Genomic DNA, 26,047 nt, shown 5'->3' with positions numbered 1-26,047 from the left:
GCCTGCCTTCTAGACTTACTAGTTGGTATGTGGCTTATTCCATGGTTCAGTTATCAATCTGTTATGCAGCCATACTGAGTGTCAGAGCTCACTGTGCAGAGGTCTTGAGCACCTGCCCTCCAGCACTCACCGTAGAAACTCAGTGGAGTGGCTTGAGGGCCACATTTGTAGCAATGCTAATTAGGGGGCAGTGAGGCTGAGGAGTTGTAGATCCAAGAGTTGGAGGCAGCAGGGTCCATTGGTGACTCTGACCAAACTTTCTGCCTCTTTGTGGCTAAGGCACGCAGCTGCAACAGGGGGCCCTAAACTGATCATTGCTGGAATCTAGACCCTGCCGATGAGCCAAGCTTCCCTGCAGATATAATTCCACTGCCTCTATTCAGCTATGTCCATGAAATCTAGATACTGCCTCTGAACTGAGCTTCACTGGATAAAGTGTTTTAACAAATTCACCAGATTTTGAGCTTTTGGCACAAGCATCTTCCCCCAAAATGTTGTTTCTCTTTGAAGTAATATTAACCAGCTGGCAGGTTATTTGCTCTTATCATCCAGAGGCAAGGAAGCAGTAGCAGCTCCACTGGGCAGGGGGACTTGAAAGAGGCTCAGGCTGTCTTGCTGGAAAGAGGGCAGAGAATGGAAGTCCTGTCCTTGATGGGACAGTGACAAGAACAGGGAAAGCTGGAGGGTTCCTGGTTTTTCTGAATCTGCAGAAGCTGCAAGAGATTGCCGTTGAAGTCTGTAACAACACATGGTGCCCTGGTAATGATGCATGCCATCCCGCTGAGCACTGTCCTCACACAGAAAGCTGATAGTGAAATGGTCTTTAATCCTCATCTAGGAGGCCAAGCATTTTTCAGACAGCATCACCTCTGGGCTTTGAGGTTCTGACAACAACTTCCTTCCTCTACAAAGTCTCTTGAGAACCCAGTGAAATCTTTGTGGGGATGTTGAGGGTAGAAGTGTCAATCAAAAGGACTTTTCAAAGCTGTAAAGTTCCCTAATTCGCTCTTATCTCTCCAGGCGCTGAAGGACTTTTTGATGGCTTGTCACTCAGAACATGCACAGGCTGGACACCAGAATAAACACCTATCTCAACTCAGGCATATCTTAACCTTTGCGGTGAACCAGCTGAGTCGCTACAGGGGAGAGATATATTGCGTATGGCATGTGTTATTCAGACATCAGTGTTTGTGATGGGACATGGCACTACTTCTATCATCGCTGGCTGTCTTGTGAGAGGAGTAAATCATGAGTGAGTTATGCAGCCTGTCCCATCCTCCCCGGTGAGTGAAGCAGGGAGGATAATGTTGTATTACAATGTGACACTCTTCTAGGCAGAGTGATTCCAGTGATGGATTTAAGGATTTGACATGAGAAGCTAGGAAATTGTCAGTCTCCTGCACTGCCTTCTAGTTTGCTCAGCTCGTGAAGACCTGTTCTTTCTACCCCAGCTGTTTTGCAGGAGAGGGAAAGACCAAGCACTAACCCGACACATGAAAATTTCATCTAATGCAAGGAGAAAGATTAATGGATAATCCATGGTGCAGATAAATCTCCATATTGCTCAAATGGTTCCGAGGCTCCTCGGTCTTTAAAGAGGCCCACCCTCCTTGTCTGTTGGAAAAGGAGATCTAGTGATTTTTTGCAGTTACTTCAGGTCTCTGGTTCTGTTGAATGCTTGCAACCACATAGGAGAGAGTTTTCGAGAGAGTGTTTCTGGATTCAAACCACCTAGCTGTGTGTTCCCCATCTGGTTTTGGTACTTATATGGCCCCTATCACTGCAGCATTTGAGCATGTCCCAACTCCCCAATGTGGTAGGAAAGTAGGATGATCCCTTGTTTACAGATGGGGAGCAGAGGCAAAAAGAGGCTAAATAAACCCCCTCCACACCCTGGGTTGCTTGGGAAATCTAGGGCAGTGCCTCCAACAGCCCAAGTGAATGCCCTAGCCACAGGACTGTCCTTCTAATCACTTATGGAGTGATTCCCAAACTTTGGAAAGATAACATTAGCCTCCCCGCCTGGCCCACCACCATCAGAAAAATGAAACCAGTGGTGCTGCCTACCCCATGCCATGTGTTGTTAAAGTCCTATGACACACCTTAATTCATGCATCTTCCACACCCTACCAGCTACTCCTTTGCTTCCCTGCACTCCCTCACACTTTGGTAAATGTTCTGGTAGCTCTAGGGGGGAGGGATAGCTCAATGGTTTGAGCATTGGCCTACTAAACCCAGGGTTGTGAGTTCAACCCTTGAGGGGGGCATTTAGGGATCTGGGGCAAAAAATTGGGGATTGGTCCTGCTTCGAGCAGGGGGTTGGACTAGATGACCTCCTGAGGTCCCTTCCTATCCTGATATTCTATGATCTTTATAATTTCACCCTTCTTCATCTTGCTTACATGCTTTGATGAGCATGTTGCAAATTGGATTATTGGCACCGGAGTTAGCACCCATTGAAATAAATGCAGCAGTCTGCACATCAGAACTATTGTTTCAGGCTCTCTGCAGACTCAGGCAGGCGTCTCTTCATCGGTTACACTTGCTTCAGTATTTGAAAGTTTTCTTTGTAATCATACCTTTAGAGGCTTACTTTTATTTAAAGTGACAACCAAGACCTGGAGAAGAACTGAGAGGTCCATCAATACCTCCACCCCGCGCACAACAGATTGGGTGATTTATTTTAGGTCTATCTCTGAATGGGTAATGCACGTAGAGAAGGCAGAACAAGTTTGTGAAGAAGCACCTATTAGCTCCTGTTTGATTAGAAGCTGAGATACCACAGTAAAGAGTATCACGTATCTAGAGAGGTTAGAACAATGGGATACCATATGATCTACCCTTCGTGCCCAAAATCCAAAATCCTATTCCGGAATCCCAGTTCTCAGGGCCAAAGTACTTCATGCAGCAGTGAGAGCAGGGACATGCAGCGCTGGGTAGCAAAGCCATGTTATAGACCAGGGGTCTCAAACTCCCGGCCCATGGGCTATCTGCAGCCCGAGAACCTCCCCAGTGTAGCCTGTGGGGCTCTAGCAGTTTTGGGGCTGGGTCTCTCCCTTGGCCTCATCTGCTGCCCCCAGGCACTCCCACATCCCCCAGGCTATTTACAGTGGCCCGGGACCCCGCCCACCTCCAGCAGTGCAGCGGAGCTGAGCGGCTTCTGCCTTCTCAAGGCCCTGAGTGCCCCTGCTGCCAATCAGAAGCTGCAGGGGCAGTGCCTGAGGGCAGCAGCACACGGAGGCCCCCCCCGCTCACCCTGCCTTGGAGCCCCAGGTAAGTGCCGCACCCCCGATCCCCTCCCAGAGCCTGCACCACCACCCCCTTCCAACACACCCCTTCCTGCCCCCAAACTCCCTCCCAGAGCCTGCAACCCCACCCCTCCTCCTGCACCACCACCCCAAAGCCTGCACCACCACCCAAACTCCATCACAGAGCCTGCACCCCAGACCCTCTCTCCCACTCAAACTCCCTCCCAGAGCCCAACCTCTCCCCCCTTCTGCACCCAAACTCCCTCCCAGAGCCTTAGGCAGGTGGGGGGTGGAGTTTGGGGTGGGTGGGTTCTGGGCAGCATGAGTGACATTATTGGCCCGCTGGGAGGATTTGAGGACTGGCACTGGCCCTAAGGTAAATTGAGTTTGAGACCCTTGTTATAGACCAACAGATGTCTACCCACCATGTTCATTGACAAAGACCCAACAGAAAAGTTTGCCATCCTCGCCACTTTCTGTTAGCCATATGATTTCATCATATTGAGCTATGTTAAAGCATCTAAAGAATTCTTGTCTTTTCCTTTTCGGTCTGATCAATTTGGGTCAAGCTCACTCCTTTTCTCCTTTCACAGAGGATGGTTTGCTGCCAAAAGGGGTTTTTAAGCAGCTCTTTAACTCACAAGGGAAGTTTCCATAATGAATACTCACTTATTAGGAACAAGAGCACATTTACACATGACTTCTCCAAAGCATCAGTTCAGATTTCCAAGCAACAAGCAGAATGGCCAGGAAGCTCTCCCTCTAAGGAGTGGTGGCAGACCTGGCTACCCTATGGCTTTTCCCCAGAGGCTGTGGGTTTTCATTGCCTTCTTTGGATCTGCTAAATGCCCCAGCCTATGGGGAATCCTCTGATTGGCTGTCTTTTCCTATTGCCCCACCTCCTGAGGAAGAGCAACCAATCAGAACAGCTGGTTATATTGAGAGTTAGGCTGTTTCCTAGGTGTATGGAGCAGTAGGGCTGGGAGCACGTCTGAGTGCTGCAGCCAGCTGGGAAACTGTGACAGTTTTTTCTTTCTGTCTGATTCAGTGTCATTTCTGCAGGGAATCAACAGAAATGGGGCCAATTTTTTTAGTTCCTATGTGTAGATGGAGTGGATCAAAGGGGCAAAATTTCTTGCCTCTTTCTCATTTAATAGGAAGGGCCACTGCTTCATGAAGGGTGAAAAAATAAGCAATAATGTGTGAAACTGGGCAAAAATGTTTCATGAATTGTTTGCACAATTTTGTTTCAAGCATTTTTGCACCTTTAAAATATCACCAAAATCATAATTTTACCACAAATACATGCAAAATAAAGAACTTGTCCATGTTTATAAAGTGAAATAAATTTCACTGGCAGAGCATTGGGCTTTAGATTAAACTTTTCATAAAAATGGGATAAATTCATAGAATCATAGAAATGTTGGGCTGGAGGGAACCTCGAGAGGTCATCTAATCCAGCCCCCTCCACTGAGGCAGGACCAAGTAACCCTACACCAGCCCTGACAGCTGTTTGTCCGATCTGTTTTTAAAAACCTCTTATGACAGGGATTCCACAACCTCCCTGGGAAGCCTATTCCAGAGTTTAACTACCCTTAATTCAGAATTTCCAATGAAATGCAAAAATGCTGAAATTCAGAGGAGTTTGAATTTCACTGTGAATGTTCCCTTACCCTCTTGGCCATTAGAAATTACAAATAGCAAACACTGAACATTGGCGTGAACTCAAAGGCCTCACACGGATGCAGCAGCAAGCAAAATGGATATACCGTATCTTAGTGTGATAAAAGACAATCAAGAGCAATAGAAAAAGTCTCTTAAAATACATATTGATTTTCTGTCCAGTAAAATATATCTCAGCCATTTCCCATAGCCAGATTGCCAAAGGCATCACAGGAATCACACTCATGGGGCCAACATTCTGATCTCACGCTCGTGTCAATTTGGGAGCCAATGGTACTAGACTGAGACCTTCCAATCATCTCACACAAGCTACACGAAGCAATATATGTTGGTCACTACAGATATGGGGAATCAGGATAGCTTTGGTGACCTGGTAGAGGAGTGAGAGATACTTTATCTCCTTCCTTGCTGACATGGGGACAGATTGGAACCTTCCCTCCTGACCTCAGACTATAGATGAAAGGCACCATTCCCGCTACTAATTCTCTCAACTATCCAGTTCCCCAAGCTTAATTTGCAGCGGGAGATGTGAATTTGAAGTGGAAGGCTATGTTTCATTCCTATTCCACCAGAGCCCAGGCAGTCTGTCCTGGTCTGGAATCACTGAAACCATTGATTGACAAGATCTTTATCCCATATTTCTATTCCTAATCCAAACCACCCTTTCCCTCTTGTGCAGGTTTTTTAATGGAAGGGGTTTGGAAATTTTGCCTTTCCTTACTGAGTGCTGACCAAACAGTAATGGAATAGCACTCCAGTTACTTCTGTATAAATTGCACTTTTCTAGGGCTCATTATCAAGTCTATTAAGCAAATTAATTGTTGTGTACAATTGCCCCTCTCTAATTTGTATAAATCTGTCCTTTGCCCGCCATTCTTGTATGAGGAATTATCTGCTCAGCCTATCGAAAGGAAATTTGCCATAGCTGTACATTTGCAAATCGACTGATTGGCAGTGATCCATTTCTTCAGCTGAAAAGCGGATTTGTCCAAAATAATACACTGGCACAATCAATAGTCACTCCACATGCATTTATCTAACCTGCCTCCTGCCTAATGTGTAAAGTCATGCTGTACAGTTCACTTAGTGCACCCAGTGAATAACTTGCCGCTAGCTGCTTTGGTATTAGCACAAGGGAGCCATTAGCTGCTTTGTAAAGCCAGGTGCCATTTACATCTGGTTTAAATACCTATTGTGATCAGAGTTAAAAGAAAAAAAGAAATAAAATCCTATAATGTGCATTATAAGTGAATATAAATGGATGTACAATAGCTACTGCCCTGCCAAATATCCCAACACAGCCCAGCTTTGGCTCCGGCAGTCATTAAAGTGAATAACGTTTGTGTGCTCATATGTGTATGTGTAATTATCACTGGTGCTGCATAAGTCCAAATGACACCTGCTTGTACTGGCCCTTAGCACTCCCAAGGCTTCTGGGAGGGAAAGATGGTGGCAGTGGGATGCATTTTTATACAAGTCCCAGGCAATAAGTAGGAAGGAAGGAAGCAAACATGAGCCTAGAACAAGGGCAAAGCTCCAGGAAAGGTGGAGAATGCTGGAAGAATGAGACTGGCAGTGCCATGCAGCACCAGCAGAGTGACAGTATCCCCTCCCCAGTCAATCCTTGCCCTTAAACTACAGTGTAGAAATGGCACAGTGAGACAGACATTTGCTGGCTTTTCCCTTTGTTTTCATCCAAGGGCCTGGTTCTCAATGCCAGTGCCCCTTGGGCCATCATTTGCACCAGTGCAAGGTGGGGGTTAAAGGCTACTGTTCTCATCTGGAAGGTTTTTTTTTTTTACAGCTACTGTGCACTGGTGTAAACGACTAAACGGGGAGTTCGATACCTGCGGCCACTTTCAAATAGCAACTGTCAGCAGGGTGAAAGCCAGACAGTGGCTGGGAGATCACCTGGCTGGAATGGTCTGATCTTGTGGTTTAGACACTGTTTGACCACTGCTTATTATATGTATCCTCACTGTCACCTTGTCTTGCCACCATCTGCTTATGGGGCCCACATGCTGTCTGTTGTCCTAGATTGTAAGCTCTTTAGGGTAAGGAATATCTGCTTGCTAAATATGTCCAGCACCTGGTACAAATGGGCCTGATCCTTGATTGGGGCTTCTTGCCCTTACAATAATAGTAATAATAAAATAATGATGCCTAGGAGCATCGTTCATCGCACACACCATAACGGCCTTTACAAGCTGGGAGTCAACATTAGTCCCTGAAGAAGTATTAGGGAGCCAGTTATTTCCAAAAACTAGTACAAATCTTTCTGGAAGTCTATGCAGAAGACTGGAATTAATTTGCAAACTGAACACCATAAAATTAGGCTTGAATAAAGACTGGGAGTGGATGGGTCATTACACAAAGTAAAAACTATTTCCCCATGCTAATTTTCCCCCTACTGTTACTCACACCTTCTTGTCAACTGTTTGAAATGGGCCTTCCTGCTGATAATAGCCCACCTTAATTGATTAGTCTCATTAGAGTTGGTATGGCAACACACATTTTTTCATGTTCTTTGTATATATATTTATATCTATCTTCCTACTGTATTTTCCACTGCATACATCTGATGAAGTGGGCTTTAGCCCATAAAAGCTTATGCCCGAATAAATGTGTTAGTCTCTAAGGTGCCACAAGTCCTCCTTGTTCTTTCTCCTAATTGAGGTTACCCATGTCATTAAGTAAAAAATTGTGTTAACATATTTCAATACTCTGATGGGACAGGTCTAAATATGGAGTACAGTACAAATGATTACAGATCCTTAAAATACCTCCCACAGCTTTGGTGCTCTGGTCTGGGCAAATTTGTGGTTATCCTTCCATGCAACACCATTAAGACTTCTGTTGGATAAAAGATGATGTGGTTTTACCATTGGAGATCCTGTGAAGCGGTGAGATATTTGGAAACATATGCAAACTGTAAAGTTATTTACCTTTTTGTACTTTTCTTGTTTCTTTATGAAAGTCAATAAAATATTGAGCAGAAAAAAGATGATCTGGTTAAATAGCTACTTATTGAAAAGATAGATACATAATGAGCAAGTGGTGCACAATTAATGTCACTAAAATAAAGCTCCCATTTTTTGGTCAGCCACTCAGTAAAACGAAACATAGGAAATGATCTGTGGATTTCCAATGTGCTGAAAACATGAATAAAGGATTAGTACTTTCACAAGATCCTTCAATACTTTCTGCTCTTTATAATCTTTCCAATGTTACACCGAATTTCACAAAAGATGACTGAGGAAAATGGGCACAAAGAGGATTAAAGTGTATAAGAAATATATTTGACAAAACTCAGCTAAAATATTTTAAAATCTTTCATGGTCTCCTGGAAGAGCATTAGAAGTTGGAAAGACTAGAATTTTGTTCTTTCTCACAGTTATTATAAATGTGAAGACAGTTAACATTAGATAGATCCCCTACAGAAAACTATGAAAGGAAATTACAGGATAATCAAATTCCTGGTTTAAAAAAATCAAATACGTACGTTGTATGCACGCTTTTCTACACAGCTTCAGGGTGATATTGACAATGCAAAGTTAGGCTGTGAAAATCTAATGAACCAGCAAATTTCTCCCAAGAACTGAAAGGATATAGTGCTGGCAAATGCAAACCATATGAGGTCCTCTTCACAGAGAGAAAATAGACACAGCAAAATGCTGGCAAGGATGCCAAGGTACAGAGAATCATCATCACAGCCTCAGGGAACTCAGAATGAAAGGCTGAAAGGAAATAGATGCAGGAGTTACTGCAGGGATACTGATCCTGTTACTGTAACATCAGCAAGATGGCGTGGTTTAACCTGACCAGAATTATTGTGACCGAAGCCACTAACTGCTTCATCACGACATGCCTGATTCTGTGACCTTAATGCATGAATTGTGCCATACTTGGTGAGTAGTCCTATTGGGCTAGATTGTGGCTGGGTTTACATGGACACAGAGTAAGGAAGCTCTCCCACACTGTGTATCCAGACAGAAATGCTGCTTTGGATTTATGGGAGCCCAGGGGTGCTTCCAGAGTTCCCTCCCACCCCAGGAGGGACTCACGTGAAAGAAGATGAAGATGGAAGGGCAAAAAGGGGCAGGGAACTGGTCTGGGTTGCACTGGCAGGAGCATGGTGCACACTGCAAAGGGGTACTACAGATAGGTTTCCTCACCCAACATAGCCAGCATACTGCCTCTCTGGGGCTGTGGGCAGAATGCCAACTGATGCCTAGTGGCAGGTGCAGAGCTAAATGCCTCCATCTAGCCTATTGGTGTCAGTGTGGCTCCTGGCAGAACAAGGAATTATTACTCGGTGCCAGTTAGGGTGGCAGACTTAGCATCAGTGGTTGCAAAAACAAATACCAAGGCCAGAAACATGGGTGACCAGAACAAAGGAATCAAAGGAAAAAGAAAAACGTTCCTGCCTGTGTTAGATTAACCCCTGAGCTGTCAGAGGAATGATGGGGCCACTGGGGTGAACTGAGTACAAAATATCATTGACATAACTTTTATAAAAAGAAAAGGAGGACTTGTGGCACCTTAGAGACTAACCAATTTATTTGAGCATAAGCTTTCGTGAACTACAGCTCACTTCATCGGATGCATACTGTGGAAACTGCAGAAGACATCCGATGAAGTGAGCTGTAGCTCACGAAAGCTTATGCTCAAATAAATTGGTTAGTCTCTAAGGTGCCACAAGTACTCCTTTTCTTTTTGCGAATACAGACTAACACGGCTGTTACTCTGAAACATAACTTTTATAATTACAATAGGTCAGATGGGGGTACAAGAGGGGTTGTGGCCAGAGCATTCTGTGCTCAAGTCATCCACAGCCAACGTCCTGGCCCCTAGGGTGTCATTACCAGCTGGCTTAATGCACAGCAGCCCCCATCTGTCATTCCCTAAATGCTCTTCCCATGGGCTGCTCTAATTTACAATGAGGACTGAAATGTATGCAGCTGCTCTAGGGAACAGGGGAGCACAGGGATAGCTAAAAGCCACCTTGGTCCCTCTTCCTCACCTACACCACGCAGAGCTCAGACATAGCTATGGATCTGGGCTGTAATGGATAGTTCCTGGCCCACCAAACCTGTCCTACTTCAACTCCATGGCTTTCCCTTATGTTTAATACCTATCATCATCTCTTTTAATGCACAGGTATGAAAAAAGGTGGACTGTCAGCAATTTTGATTATCATTAATCTAAAGATCAGAGCATTAGTGCACAAATTCAAGATACACCCCTTCCTTACCCTTATTCTTGCTGTTCCCCTTGTTTGCTGAGCATTTAGAAAATATTTTCAGAGGAGAAGCAACTCCCATGGTCAGCTTTCAAGATTCCCTTTTAGTGGTCTGAGCAGTCCCAAGGGGAAGTGTGTGCAGAACCATTCAGTTCTGAAGATGTCCTTGCTTTGACAGTGATTCCTAGTGGTTCATAGAATCATAGAACATCAGGATTGGAAGGGACCTTAGGAGGTCATCTAGTCCGACCCCCTGCTCAAAACAGGACCAATCCCCAGCTAAATCATCCCTGCCAGGGCTTTGTCAAGCTTGACCTTGAAAACCTCTAAGGAAGGAGATTCCACCACCTCCCTAGGTAACGCATTCTAGCACTGGTTAAGCACTGGCAGCACCTCAGGAGACCTGGGTTCTGTTCTTGCCTCTGCTGGTAGCCCTGGGCAATTAGCTTTCCCATCTGTAAAATGAGGCTAATGATGCCTCCTTAGTAAGGTGCTTTGAGATCTCCTTAGGAAAAGTGCAATAGTTATTATTATTAAACTATTGAGAGAAAGTATTTCCATCACTAGATTGCTGCACTGGGATAGACTAGTTTCAGAGTAGCAGCCGTGATAGTCTGTATCCACAAAAAGAATGTCTCTAAGGTGCCACGAGTACTCCTGTTCTTTTTGGGATAGACTAGTGAGAAATAACCAAAAACATCTGGATGCAAATCCATTCAGTCAGAATTAAAAGTGTTTCCAATTCAACCCCTCTGGCTGCTCTGAGAATAACTGCTGGGTCCAGACTGGATTCATTCTATTGAGATGCACATAGAAATCGGATGGGACTTTGCCTTTGCAACAATGTGCAGGGAGTACATTGCATTGTGAATTCTGACAGTTTACTCAGAATCTTTTCAAAGATTTGCACAGTCAGAGTTAAGAAGTGACACTGAAGAATAGCAGAGCTTATTGCCTCTTCCCTGCTCCTTGAGGTGAACTATTCAGACTTCAGAGACTGTGGCCTGGAATCTTTATTTTGAGGGAATTCCCTGAATAATGTATGAAATAGACATTGGCATTTTAGAGGCAATTGTAACATGTGTTTGGGCCACAGTCTTAACTGATACACCAGGGATTGAACCAGTGTTCTTCAAAGAGATACATGTGACTCTTGAAACCAAGCAGCCAGGTTTAGAGCTGTCACAAACCTTCATCCTCTTTGGGTTGAGCACAGATGGCATCACATATCACACTGAGCAGTGGGATCCCAGGGAATTCTCTGATAGATTTCAGCTATACAAGTGGGATTTTCTGAAGATTCATTGTGTTTGGTGTCTGAGTGCTCAGGTTATTGTCAATGAAATCCTTCAGCATCAGGGGCAGCATCTGACTCACATGTCCTATTCCAAAGAGTTTGCACATGTGCCTCTCTCACTCTCTTAGTCTGCCCCTGCTCTGATGCCATGTAATTTAGAGTGACTGGACTCCTACTCACCTCCTGCCTGTCTGCCTACTGAGGGCCTGCAGAAATTGACTGGCATAGCTATTGCAGAGTAGTTGTTCCAAATAGCCATGGTGGTCAGTTGCCCTCTATAGACAGGCCCTTGCTGAAATCACCCAGCATGCTAACCAATCCCAACAAATCAGAACGTCTGATCACATCATGCTGGGGAGAAAATCTTAACTCATAGATTCCAAGACCAGAAGCGACTGCTGTAATCATCTCTGCTGATCTCTTGTATAACTCAGACTGCAGAGAACATCTCCAGAATAATTCCTAGAGCAGATCTTTTAGAAAATCATCCAGTCTTGATTAATACATGGTGTGACAAGGTCGGGCCAGATGACAATAGGAGAGTAATTTTTTTTTTTGAAGCAGAAAAGAATTTTATTTGTGTAACACTTACAAAGAAATCACCAAAAAGGATCAAGCAAAACTATGCAACAAAACAAAAGCAAACGCAAGGTATAACATAGCAGCCTTCAGGAGGGAGAAGTGTTCAGGCTAGCCTGGGCCCAGAGCGGGGGGGCTTCCTCGACACTCATGGTCTTCCACCCTCCTGAGTTACCTGGTGGCCTAGAGCGGGGGGGCTTCCTCGACACTCATGATCTTCCACCCCCTCGAGTTACCTAGTGCCACGCCCAGTGTCACTGATTATTCCTCTCCTGAAAGTGCCCGACAAGATGAGCACGGCTGGGGGGTGGGCGGTTTGGGGGTGGGGGGGACATACACCCACGTGTGATAGGACCCCTCCTAGGTGACAGTGATGATGGTATCCACAGTGGCAACGGCTGGGGCTGGGGTCTCTTGCTCTTCCCCTCAATCAAAGGGTCAGACAGAGGGAACTGGACGGGGTCACCGAGCAGAGAACCTCGGACAGCGCCCACCGCTCCTCGAAGGCGTCAAGGGAGTCAGTGGACGCCGCCCAGAGGAACTCCGCCCGGATATGTGAATGTACTGAGGATCGGAAAACGGCCCTACAATCGCAGGATGCTTCATTAGCCAACCTCCCCTCTCTGGTTTTATAAATGGCTGTTTTAGCTAGGGCTAGGAGGAGGTTAACCAGGAGATGCCGTGACTTTGTGGGGCCATGGATGGGGAGTGTGTAAATAAAAAGATGAGGGGAAAAATGTAGCCAAAAATGTAATAAAATATTCGTGAGGAGCCGGAAAAGGGGCTGCAGCCTGGCACACTCTAAATATACGTGTGCCGGGGTTTCCCTCACGTTGCAAAAAGGGCAAGTATCTGGGATGGGGGTGAACCGCGTCAAAAACACGCCCATGCTCACAGCTCCGTGAAGGAGCCGCCAACTAATGTCCCCGACGGGCCTCGGGACCAAGGTGGAATACAGGCTGGCCCACCGGGGCTGCTCACCCTCCAAAGGTGGCAGGAGGTCCGGCCACTTTGTATCGGGGCGGGACACCAGGGTGTGGGCGTGAAGGGTGTGAAGCGTAAGTGTATATAAATATTTCCGTGGAGCAATTTGAAAGCTAACCGGCTGCAGTTCGTGCAGCCGGCTTGCAGTGAAAGGGTGAGGGGTTTGTTGGGATCTACGGGGTGGGGGCCCGATGGAAAGGTCCGGCGGGCCTGGGGTAAGGAATGGGCGGGGTGCGCCCTCGCACAAGGCTCGGCTAACATAAGCCCGAGCAGCGGAGGTCAAAGCGGCCTTCACCTCCTGAAGCACGCGCCGGGGGGTACGAAGGCTGGAGAGCCCCATGCGCCGAGCGAGCGTCAGGGGATCCAGCCAGTCTCTCCGGTCGTAGTCCAGGAGGTCTCCGACCCTCGTGACTTCCGCCAGGACCAACCTCTGGCGCACCGAGCGGGACTCCGCCACCTGCACACGGAGCTGGGGGTTGTGTAGCAGGGGCTCCGTGAGGAGATCTGCCCCCACGGTGGCCGCCACGGACCTGGTTGTTAGAAACAATTTCCAGGTCCGGAGGAGGTCCTGGTAGAAGACCGGCAGCCCGGAGAGGTCTCGCGGAAAACCCCTCGGAGAAAGATAAAAGAGCTGCCGGTAGTATCGGAGCCCTTGGAAGTGGTGCAGGATGGCATGCGCCAGTACGCTCCACGTCAAACTACCTGCACTATAAAGGAGCCTCTGAAGGGCCTGGAGGCGGAAGACACGGATCTGAATGTGCAGACTCTTCAGGCCCTGCCCTCCTTCCTTCAGGGGTAGATGAAGAACCCCAACAGGGGCCCAGTGCATTCCTGACCAAAAGAACTCTAGAATAGATGTCCGGAGGTTGGTCAGGAAACCCGGGGCCGGGACCAGGGTGTTGAGCCGGTACCAGAGCGTGGACAGGACTAGTTGGTTAAGCACCAGTGCTTTCCCTCGGAGGGAGAGACATCGGAGTAGCCTCGTCCATTTCTGGAGCCGCTCTATCACTCCGCCTTTTAAATTTTGCCAGTTCTCCGGCAGAGAAGGGTGCGTGGCAGAAAGGTAAATGCCTAGATAGAGCAGTGGACCCGTGCTCCACCGGATGGTCTGAAGTGCGGGTGGGAGGGAGCTCACCTGCTGCCAGTCCCCCACCGCCAAACCAGAGCTCTTGACCCAGTTGACTCAGGCGGAGGAGGCTGCTGAATAGATGGCCTGGCAAGCCTCCACCCATGCCAAGTCGCCCGGGTCCTGGACCACGAGGAGCATGTCATCGGTGTACGCTGACAGGACCAGCCCCAGCTCCGGCTCCTGCAGCACCAACCCTGTCAACCTCCTTCAGAGGAGACAGAGGAAGGGCTCGATCACCAGAGCATACAGCTGGCCCGAGAGGGGGCACCCCTGCCGTACTCCTCGCCCGAAGCTGACCAGTTCGGTCAAGGTCCAGTTGAGCCTAACCAGACACTCCGCGGAAGCGTACAGCACCTGGAGAAAACTCACAAACTGAGGTCCGAATCCAAACTCCTGAAGAGTGCCCAGGAGGTACCCATGGTCCACTCTATCAGACGCCTTCTCCTGATCAAGAGACAGAAGGGCGAACGACAGACCATCTCTATGCCCAAGTTCCAAAAGGTCTCGGACTAGAAATAGGTTGTCAAAAATGCTGCGGCCTGGGACAGTGTAGGTCTGGTCTGGGTGGATCACGTCCGCCATCATGAACCCTAGCCGCAGCGAGATTGCTTTCGCTACGATTTTGTAGTCCGTGCTAAGGAGCGAGACGGGATGCCAGTTTCGTAAATAGCGGAGGTCCCCCTTCTTCAGCAACAAGGTGAGCACCGCTCGCCTGCACGAAAGAGGGAGGACCCCGCCCTGCAAAGACTCGGCCCAGACCGTGGCTAGGTCTGTGCCAAGGATGTCCCAGAACGCGCGGTAGAACTCCACGATCAGCCCGTCCATGCCCGGAGATTTATTGGTGGGCATGCGACGGAGGGCTTCCGAGAACTCGGCCAGGGTGAGAGGCAGCTCTAGTCAGTCTCGGTCACCCACGCTGACCATGGGGAGTTCCTCCCAGAGCACCCTGCAAGCGCCAGGATCGGTCAGATCTGGGGAGAAAAGGCTTGTGTAGAAGTCACGGGCCCTCCCACACATCTCCTCCGGATCCGTGAGGGGGGTGCCGTCTTCCGCAAGAAGGCAGGTGACGTGTTTCTTGGCCCCCCTCGTTTTCTCTAGGGCGTAGAAGAAACGGGAGCCACGATACATCTCCCGAAGGAGGCGGATGCGGGATCGAACAAAGGCACCTCGGGCCCGATGGTCCTCGAGGGCCTGGAGCTCCTCCCGCTTCTCCCTGCACGCTCCGCAGAGGAACAGGTCCTCGGGGTTAGTGGCCAGGCGCCTCTCCATCTCTAAGACCTCCCGTTCCAACTGCTCTATCGCTGCATTTCTCCGTCGGCTGATGCCCTGAGTGTAGTCACGGCAGAAGAGCTTGGCGCGCACCTTCCCGAGATCCCACCATCGCCGCGCCGAGGGAAAGGCATGCCACTGCTCTCGCCAGGCCAGCCAAAACTCCTGGAAGGACGTCATGAAGCCCTCATCCTCCAACAGGCTGTTGTTAAAGTGCCAATAGGCCGGCCCCGGCCTCTCTGCACGGAGGGAGGCTGTTATGGTGGCTAGATGATGGTCGGAAAATGGGGCCGGCCGAATGTTGGAGGAGTGGGCTTGTGAAAGATGGAAACGGGATAAATAAATACAGTCCAACCGAGAGTGGTGTGACCGATGGGCCTCCACACGGACAAAGGTGAACGTGGAAGTGTTATTTGGGTGGTGGTCATGCCAGACATCCATTAGGGAGTGATGTTCGACTATTTCTCGGAGAATGTTCGCAGAGGCTGGGCTCAGCTCGGCCCCTGAGCGGTCCTGCTCCTCGAAGGTGGTGTTAAAGTCCCCTCCCAGGACTAGGCACTCATGAGAATCTAGGGTGCCGAGGAAGTCGGACACCCGCTGATAGAATTGCAGCCACTTCAGGCTCGTTGTTGGGGCATAGATGTTAACGAGGTTGACCACGAGCCCCTCCATATGGACTCGGAGATGCAGCAGGTGGCCCGGCACGGCCTCAGTGACGCCTAGCACCTCGGGCTGTAGGTTGGGGGAGAACAGGGTCGCCACTCCAGCTTGTCGAATTTGAAGTTGCTAAAGTAGACCCCGTCCCTCCACTCCAGCTGCCAGCTGTCCTCGGCGGTCGGATCCGTATGGGTCTCCTGCAGGAAAACCTTAGAGTACCCCCCTTCCGGAAGGTAAGAGAGAACCTGGGACCTGCGGAGAGCCATCCTACAGCCCCTGGTGTTCAAAGTTGTGATAATGAGAGGCGTCATGCGGAGGGCTGGAGGGGTGGGGGTTCCTTGTTGGCGGGGGTGTTCGCTGCCCCTGCCAGGGCCGCGCAACAATCCGTGACCCATCCCGTAAGTGAGTAAATCATCACAGAAGCTGCGGGCCCACCCGTAGGCCGCGGCACCGTGCCTTCCTTTCCCTCTACCCTCCTTTATAAGGTCACTTGTGGCCTGGAGGATTTGATCAAAGTCCCCCCATAGCTGGAGAGCTAGCTGTACCCTGTTGCAGGAGCCAAGGATGTCTTCTAAAAACTCCCGCAACGCTTTTCGCAGCTCATGGGGGGGTGGGGTTGCGATTTCCCGGTTATTCCCTGGTGGGGCTCTTGGTGCAGCCTCGTGGTCCACTGAGGCGGGCAGGCAGGGTGCAGACCACCGATGGGGTGTCTGACAGGCTAAAGTTATTAGGTCCATCTCAAGCCTTGGGGTAGAAGGGGATGGTGGAGGGAAAATTGCAGCTCCTAATGGGCAGGAAAATGCAAAGACTGCTCCTTGGGTGGGATCCCCAATAAAAAGGAAAGAAATAACCCCCGGGGTGGCAATAGCATTGCAGGAGGAGGTGGATTGGGCAGGGACAGGGGTGGGGGTGGCGGCGGGGGCAGAGGCGAGGCTCTGAGCTTAGGGAGGCAAGCAGCTAAGAGATGGCACCTCCCAAACAGATTCGAGGGTTCAGGGGGTGGGGAGGGGGCTCCCAGTGATGCTAGGTGCAGGCTCTGTGGTGGATTTGGCAGCCACGGCATCAGGTGGTGGACTACCTTCTGTAGGGTGCCCGCCTGGGAAGGCGGTTAGGGGAAGGGAGCATGGGGAAAGGGGGACTGGGGTGAGGTTGCCCAGATCGAGGTAATCCTCTCCCTGGGTGACCGGGCTCAAACCTAGGGCCTCAATCTCCTCATACATGGAGGAGAGGTTGTCTTCTGCCACCCCGGGGGTCTCCCCTCTGGCGCCCGCTACGACGGTCGCTTCGGGGTTCGCGGGGGGTTCGGGTGATATTTGGGCAGAAGGGGCTTCCTCAGGGGTCTCGGAGGGGAGGGTCTCCTGTGGAGGGGAGATCCTACCTTCCAGTGCTATTTTGTCTTCCCCTCCCGACACCGGCGGATGGATCTCACTTGTGGGCGTAGCAGAAGGCTCAGTGTCAGTGCCTCCCTTGCTGGTCTTCTGGGGGGCCTCCGCATCGGATGGGTGCAGCGGAGCTCGAGCCTTCTACTTGCCTCGCTTTCCCTGGACTAGAGTCCAGCCCTCCATAGCATCGTCTGGAGGCTGGTTAGCAGGGGTCATGTTGGGGGGCAGAGGCGATGGTTCAGGAGCTTGGGGGGGTAACGGTGAGGCAGAATGAGGGGGGGTTCTCCTTGGGGCGGGCCCTCTCCTATGCCCGGTAATATCTTTGCTGCACCCTCCTCCATAGGCTCTGCTGGATTGTTAACAGCAAGGGCGGGGCTCCCTCGCTTGTCTGGGTGTTGTAGGGGAGGTGTCTCTTGGGCCCAGGCGGGAGCAGCGGTGGATCGAGCAGGAGGAGAGGTGGTTTCAGATCTCGGGTGGCCAGGGGCATCGGCAACGACGGAGCCGATGTCCTGCTGGGTCTCGGGTGCCCCTCCCCCCGGGCCAAAGGGCAGTCTCTTCGGACATGCCCCGCTGATCGGCAGAGGTAGCACCGGGTCTCTCCTGTGGAATAGTAGACCCGGTAGTGGGCTCCCTGGTAGGGGACTAGGAAGGACCCCTCAAGCGCCTCTCTGTCACACGCCGCCAGCGGCAGTAGAAGCTGCACTTGCCGGCGGAACGAAAGGACGTGACGGAGGGTGGGGTCCTTGCAGCCCAACGGGAAAGGGCTGATGACAGAAATGGGTTTCCCCAGTGTGGAGAGAGTGGGTAACAGGGTGGCATTGGGTAGAAAAGGAGGGACGGAGGTCAGGACTAGGCGGACGCCCAGGTCCTCTAGCGATTCCAGGGGAACGAACACCCCCCCCACCGCCAGGCCCTTCTCTACTGCCTCCTGGGCGGCAGCCTCCGATGCTAAGAAAAAGACGACCTTCCCATACATTTTGGAGGCCGCCACAATAGCCGTGGGTCCTACCACCCTCGCCAACGCCTGCACATATGTCTCCACGTGGGGTGAGGCGGGCAACGGACGCCGTGCTTCCTGGTCATGATGGGGAAGAGGCCCCGGCTGCTATTGATGGTAGCGGAGGCGGTGGGTAGGTGAGATGATGAGGCGGCAGGTGGGGGTGTGGCTGCTACCGCCCGGGCATACGCCCTGGGGGCCAGGGAAGGGACACTCGCAGAGCTGGTGGAGGGAACAGCGGGGAGGGACGCCATGGTCGATGACGAGGCCACAGCAGTGGGAGTAGCCCCTGCAATGGAGGGCCTGGTGGTTGTAGCATTCCCTTTCCCTTCTTAACACCCTGGCCTTTCCGGCCAACTTGGGGGGCTCTCCTAGAATCTGGGGGGGTGGTGGGCGTAGCAGCGGCAGTAATCGCCCCGGTGCCTCCTGCTGCCGATGCCCCAGTGGAGGTGGTGGCAGGTGTTTTGGCAGCAGTGGTGGGGTGAGGGATTGGGGGTTGGGCAGGGGGTAGGTGGGGGAGGGGCAGCTGAGGTTGTTAGAGGGGCCTCACCCCTCTCATTCCCCGCCATTGTGAGCAGGGAGAGACAGGGAGACATCAGAAGGAGGAGGGAGGAAGGGGAAGCAGATTAACCACTCTGCTGGAGAGGAAACACGAGTTGGGGTCAGGTAATAGGGGCAAACTGTGGGATAAACAGTCCGGGGCGGGGAGGACGTGGACCCACGTCCAAAGAGTCTCGTTAGGTCGGCTGTCATTTCCGGTCCAGACAGTGGAATCAGGGAAAGCAGCTGAATCCAGAGGCAGATGGCAAGTTGCCAGCAGGGACGGATGGCGGGGGGCCATGACAGTTGTAGTTGTGTTGGGGGGGAACACCGATGGATTGGGGGGCAGCTCCATGCCACACCCCCTGTGCCCCTACAAACGCAGTTAAGACACAGTCAAACTCCCCCCACAGAAGAGTACAGTTCAAAAATTACTCAGTCTTACGGCCCCCTCCACGATGATTTGTAGCTTCCCTGGGCGTTTTTTTTTTTGTCGGCTATCTTCCCTTCTGGCTTTTGTAGCTTTAAACAGCAAGGCTTTCAGGAGCCTAGGAATGTCGGAGAGATAAGAAGATTCCTCTCGGCTCGGTATGGGTCCATGAACATACAGCAAAACGGTCGGCAGTCCTCCCCCCCTCCTCCGGGGGTTTCAGCTGGAGCAGTAGCAGCGTCCGAGGGCAGGCGTGTGTGGGGGGGAGGGGGCTGGCAGCTAGCTGGCAGCCGACCAGCACTCGAACGGCAGCAAAAAAACAGCAAAAAAAAAACAAAACGAAGAAAAAGCGTCTGGCCTGGCCGTGGGGGGGAACTGAAGCAGGGTCAAAAAGTAAGAAAAGCCCAGGCCAGGGGGCTTTAGGAGAGAATAGAAAGCAGATAGAGTAACAGCAAGCGAAGGAGGTCTCTTTTTCCTGGGTAAGATAACAGGGAAGGTTTTTTTTTTTTTTTTTTTTTGAAACAGAAAGGAAATTTATTTGTAACAATTACAGAGAATACAAAAGGATAAAGAAAAACTTAGCAACAAAACAACGCAATCAGAAGGTATACAACAGCTTTCAGGAGGGAGAAGTGTTCAGGCTAGCCTGGGCCCAGAGCGGGGGGGCTTCCTCGACACTCGTGGTCTTCCACCCTCCTGAGTTACCTGGTGGCCTAGAGCGGGGGGGCTTCCTCGACACTCGTGGTCTTCCACCCCCTCGAGTTACCCAGTGCCGCGCCCAGTGTCACCGATCCTCCCTCTCCTGAGAGTGCCCGGTAAGATGGGCACGGCTGCGGGGTGGGCGGTTTAGGGAGGGGGGGGTAGACACCCATGTATTATAGGACCCCTCCTAGATGACAGGAATGATGGTATCCACAGCGGCAATGGCTGGGGCTGGCGTCTCTCGCTCTTCCCCTCAATCAAAGGGTCAGACGGAGGGAACCGGACGGGGTCACGGAGCAGAGAACCCCAGACAGCGCCCACCGCTCCTCGAAGGCTTCAAGGGAGTCGGTGGACGCCGCCCAGAGGAACTCCGCTCGGATACGTGAGTGTACTGAGGATCGGAAAACGGCCCCACAATCGCAGGACGTTTCATGGGCCAACCTCCTCTCTCTGGTTTTGTAAATGGCTGTTTTAGCCAAAGCTAGGAGGAGGTTGACCAGAAGATCCCGCGACTTTGTGGGGCCACGAATGGGAAGTGTATAGATAAAAAGGTGGGGGGGAAAATGAAGCCAGAAGCGTAATAAAATATTTGTGAGGAGCCGGAAAAGGGGCTGCAATCTGGCACACTCTAAATACACGTGCACCAGGGTTTCCCTCACATTACAAAAAGGACAAGTGTCCGGAATGGGGGTAAACCGTGTCAAAAACACGCCCGTGCTCACAGCTCCGTGAAGGAGCCGCCAACTAATGTCCCCGACGGGCCTTGGGACCAGGGTGGAATACAGGCTGGCCCACCGAGGTTGCTCACCCTCCAAAGGTGGCAGGAGATCCCGCCACTTTGTATCGGGGCGGGACACCAGGGTGTGGGCGTGAAGGGTGTGAAGCGTAAGTGTATATAAATATTTCCGTGAAGCAATTTGAAAGCTAACCGGCTGCAGTTCGTGCAGCCGGCTTGCAGTGAAAGGGTGAGGGGTGTGTTGGGATCTATGGGGTGGGGGCCCGATGGAAAGGTCCGGCGGGCCTGGGGTAAGGGATGGGCGGGGTGCGCCCTTGCACAAGGCTCGGCTAACATAAGCCCGAGCAGCGGGGGTCAAGGCGGCCTTCACCTCCTGAAGTACGCGCCGCGGGGTACGGAGGCTGGAGAGCCCCATGCGCCGAGCGAGCATCAGGGGATCCAGCCAGTCTCTCCGGTCGTAGTCCAGGAGGTCTCCGACCCTCGTGACTTCCGCCAGGACCAACCTCTGGCGCACCGAGCGGGACTCCGCCACCTGCACACGGAGCTGGGGGTTGTGTAGCAGGGGCTCCATGAGGAGATCTGCCCCCACGGTGGCCGCCACGGACCTGGTTGTTAGAAACAATTTCCAGGTCCGGAGGAGGTCCTGGTAGAAGACCGGCAGCCCGGAGAGGTCTCGCGGAAAACCCCTCGGAGAAAGATAAAAGAGCTGCCGGTCATATCGAAACCCTTGGAAACGGCGCAGGAAGGCGCGCGCCAGTATGCTCCACGCCGAACTACTTGCACTATAAAAGAGCCTCTGCAGGGCCTGGAGGCGGAAGACGCGGACCTGAGTGTACAGACACTTCAGGCCCTGCCCTCCTTCCTTCAGGGGTAGATGAAGAACTCCAACAGGGGCCCAGTGCATTCCTGACCAAAAGAACTCTAGAATCAATCTCCGGAGATGGGTCAGGAAACCCGGGGCCGGGGCCAGGGTGTTGAGCCGGTACCAGAGCGTGGACAGGACTAGTTGGTTAAGCACCAGTGCTCTCCCTCGGAGGGAGAGACATCGAAGAAGCCTCGTCCATCTCCGGATCCGCTCTATCACCCCGCCCTCTAAATTTTGCCAGTTCTCCGGCGGGGAAGGATGCGTGGCGGAAAGGTAAACGCCGAGATAGAGCAGTGGACCCGCACTCCACCGGATGCTCTGAAGTGCAGGTGGGAGGGAGCTCACCTGCCGCCAGTCCCCCACCGCCAAGCCAGAGCTCTTGACCCAGTTGACTCGGGCGGAGGAGGCTGCCGAATAGATGGCTTGGCATGCCTCCACTCGCGCCAAGTCGCCCGGGTCCTGGACCACGAGAAGTACGTCATCAGCGTACGCCGACAGGACCAGCCGCAGCTCCGGCTCCCGCAGCACCAACCCTGTCATCCTCCTGCGGAGGAGACAGAGGAAAGGCTCGATCGCCAGAGCATACAACTGGCCCGAGAGGGGGCACCCTTGCCGCACTCCTCGCCCGAAGCTGACCGGTTCAGTCAGGGTCCAGTTGAGCCTAACCAAACACTCCGCGGAGGCATACAGCACCCGGAGAAAACTCACAAACTGAGGTCCAAATCCAAACGCCTGCAGAGTGCTCAGGAGGTACCCATGGTCTACTCTATCAAACGCCTTCTCCTGATCAAGAGACAGGAGGGCGAACGATAGACCATCTCTCCGCCCGAGTTCCAAAAGGTCTCGGACGAGAAAGAGGTTGTCGAAAATGCTGCGACCCGGGACAGTATAGGTCTGGTCTGGGTGGACCACGTCCGCCATCACGGACCCCAGCCGCAGCGAGATTGCTTTCGCTACGATTTTGTAATCCGTGCTAAGGAGTGAGACGGGACGCCAGTTTCGTAGATCGCGGAGGTCCCCCTTCTTTGGCAGCAAAGCGAGCACCGCTCGCCTGCATGACAGAGGGAGGACCCCGCTCTGCAAGGACTCAGCCCAGACGGTGACTAGGTCTGGGCCGAGAATGTCCCAGAACGCGCGGTAAAACTCCACGGTCAGCCCGTCCATGCCCGGAGATTTATTGGTGGGCATGCGACGGAGGGCTTCCGAGAACTCGGCCAGGGTGAGAGGCAGCTCTAGTCGGTCTCGGTCGCCCACGCTGACCGTGGGGAGTTCCTCCCAGAGCACCTCGCAAGCGTCAGGATCGGTCGGGTCCGGGGAGAAAAGGCTTGTGTAGAAGTCACGGGCCCTCCCGCACATCTCCTCCGGACCCGTGAGGGGGGTGCCGTCTTCCGCAAGAAGGCAGGTGACGTGTTTCTTGGCCCCCCTCGTTTTCTCCAGGGCATAGAAGAAGCGGGAGCCGCGGTCCATCTCCCGAAGGAGGCGGATGCGGGATCGAACGAAGGCACCTCGGGCCCGGTGGTCCTCAAGGGCCCGGAGCTCCTCCCGCTTCTCCCGGCACGCTCCGCAGAGGGACGGGTCCTCGGGATCGGCGGCCAGGCGCCTCTCCATCTCTAAGACCTCCCGTTCCAGCTGCTCTATCGCCGCATTTCGCCGTCGGCTGGTGCCCCGAGTGTAGTCACGGCAGAAGAGCTTGGCGCGCACCTTCCCGAGATCCCACCATTGCCGCACCGAGGGAAAGGCACGCCACTGCTCTCGCCAGGCCAACCAAAACTCCCGGAAGGACATCACAAAGCTCTCGTCCTCCAACAGGCTGTTATTAAAGTGCCAATAGGCCGGCCCCGGTCTCTCTGCACGGAGGGAAACCGTTACAGTGACTAAATGATGATCGGAGAATGGGGCCGGCCGAATGGCGGAGGAGTGGGCCTGTGAAAGATGGAAACGGGATAAGTAAATACGGTCCAACCGAGAGTGGTGTGACCGATGGGCCTCCACCCGGACAAAGGTAAACGTGGAGGTGTCATCTGGGTGATGGTCACGCCAGACGTCCACTAGGGAATGATGGTCAACTATCCCTTGGAGAATATTCGCAGCGGCCGGACTCGGTTCGGCCCCTGAGCGGTCCCGTTCCTCGAGGGTGGTGTTAAAGTCCCCTCCCAGGACCAGGCACTCGTGCGAATCCAGGGTGCCGAGAAAGTCGGACACCTGCTGATAAAATTGTGGCCGCCTGGAGCTCATTTGCGGGGCATAGATGTTAACAAAATTAACCACGAGCCCCTCCATACGGACTCGAAGGTGCAGCACGTGGCCCGGCACGGCCTCATTGACCCCTAGCACCTCAGGCCGTAGGTTGGGGGAGAATAGGGTTGCCACTCCAGCCTGCCAGGTCGCAAAGTGGCTAAAGTATACCCCGTCCCCCCACTCCAGCCGCCACCTGTCCTCGGCGGCCGGGTCTGTATGGGTCTCCTGCAGGAAAACTACAGAGTACCTCCCCTCCCGAAGGTAAGAGAGCACCTGGGACCTGCGGAGAGCCATCCTACAGCCCCTGGTATTCAGGGTCGCAATAATAAGAGGCATCATACGGAGGGCTGGGGGGGTGGGGGTCTCGTATTGGCGGGGGGGTTCAGGGCCCCCGGCGGGTTGCACAGCAACCCATGACCCATCCCGTAGGTGAGTAGATCGCTGCGGAAGCTGCGGGCTCGCTCGTAGGCCGCAGCACCGCGCTTTCCTTGCCCCCTGCCCTCCTTTATAAGGGCCTTTGTGGCCTGGAGGAGTTGATCAAAGTCCCCCCATAGCCGAAGAGCCAGCTGTGCCCTATCGCGGGCACCACGGGAGTGCTCTAGGAACTTCCGTAGCGCATGCCGCAGCTCATGGAGGGGTGGGGTTACAATTCCCAAGGTATTCCCTGATGGGCCTCTTAATACAGCCTCGTGGTCCGCTAAGGCAGGTAGACAGGGTGCGGACCACCGACGGGGCGTCTGACAGGCTGGGGTTATTAAATTCACTTCACGCCTTGGGGTGGAGGGGGATGGCAGGGGAAAAATTGCCACTCCTAATGGGTCGCGACTAGAAAGTGCAAAGACTGCTCCCTGGGGGGAGTCTGCAAAAGGCGGAAAGGAAATAACCCCAGGGGCGGCAGTAACATTGCAGGAGGAGGGACCTTGGGCAGGGGCAGGGGTGGGGGCAGGGGCAGGGGTAAGGCTCTGGGGTGCAGGAGGCGAGCAGCTAAAGGAAAGTGCCTCCTGAGCAGAGTCAAGGGTTAAGGGGGAAGGGGAGGGGCTCCCAAAAATGCTAGGTGTTGGCTCCATGGTGGTTTTAGCGGTCACGGCATCAGGTGGTGGACCGCCTTCTGCAGGGTGCTCACCCGGAAAGGCAAAAAGGGGGAGGGAGCATGGGGAAAGGGAGGCTGGGGTAAGGCTGCCCAGCTCGAGGCCAGCCGGCAGCAAATCATCCCCTCCCTGGGTGACCGGGGTCAAATCTAGGGCCTCAATCTCCGCATACACGGAGGAGAGGCCAACTCCTGCCACCCCGGGGGCCTCTCTTCTAGGGCCCGCCTCAACGGCCGCCTCGGGGTCTGCGGGGGGTTCGGGTAGCGTCCAGGCAGAAGGGGTGTCCTCAGAAGTCTCGGAGGGGAGGGTTTCCCGTGGAGGGGGGATTCTGCCCTCCAATGCCAGTCCGTCTTCCCCTCCCGACACCGGCGGATGGATCTCGCTCGCGGCCGTGGCGGGAGGCTCGATAGCAGTGCCTCCTTTCCTGGTCTTCCGGGGGGCTTCCGCGTCGGGTGGATGCAGCGGAGCTCGAGCCTTCCGCTTGCCTCGCTTCCCCTGGACTAGGGTCCAGCCCTCCATAGCATCATCTGGGGGTTGGTTAGCAGGGGTCGTGTCGGGGGGCGGAGGCGATGGTTTAGGGGTTCGGGGAGGTAGCGGTGGGGCAACATAAGGGGCGGGGGCTTCTCCTTGGGGAGGGCCCTCTCTTATACCCGAGAATATCCTTGCCACACCTTCCTCCATGGGCTCTATTGGGTTGGTACTAGCAAGGGTGGAAACCCCTTGCTCGCCCAGGCATTGTAGGGAAGATATCTCTTGGGCCCGGACGGGAGCAGCGATGGGTCAAGTAGGAGGAGGGTTGGTTTCAGGTACTGGGCAGCCAGGGGCGTCGGCAGCAACGGGGCCGATGTCCTGCCGGGTCTCGGGGGTTTCGGGTGCCCCTCCCCCCCGAGACAAAGGGCAGTCTCTGCGGACATGCCCCGCTGAGCGGCAGAGGTAGCACCGGGCCTCTCCGGTAGAATAAAAGACCCGATAGCGGGCTCC

This window comes from Lepidochelys kempii, chromosome 8 (assembly GCF_965140265.1).
Source record: "Lepidochelys kempii isolate rLepKem1 chromosome 8, rLepKem1.hap2, whole genome shotgun sequence".
Classification (NCBI taxonomy): domain Eukaryota; kingdom Metazoa; phylum Chordata; order Testudines; family Cheloniidae; genus Lepidochelys; species Lepidochelys kempii.
This window is presented reverse-complemented; position numbering follows the sequence as displayed.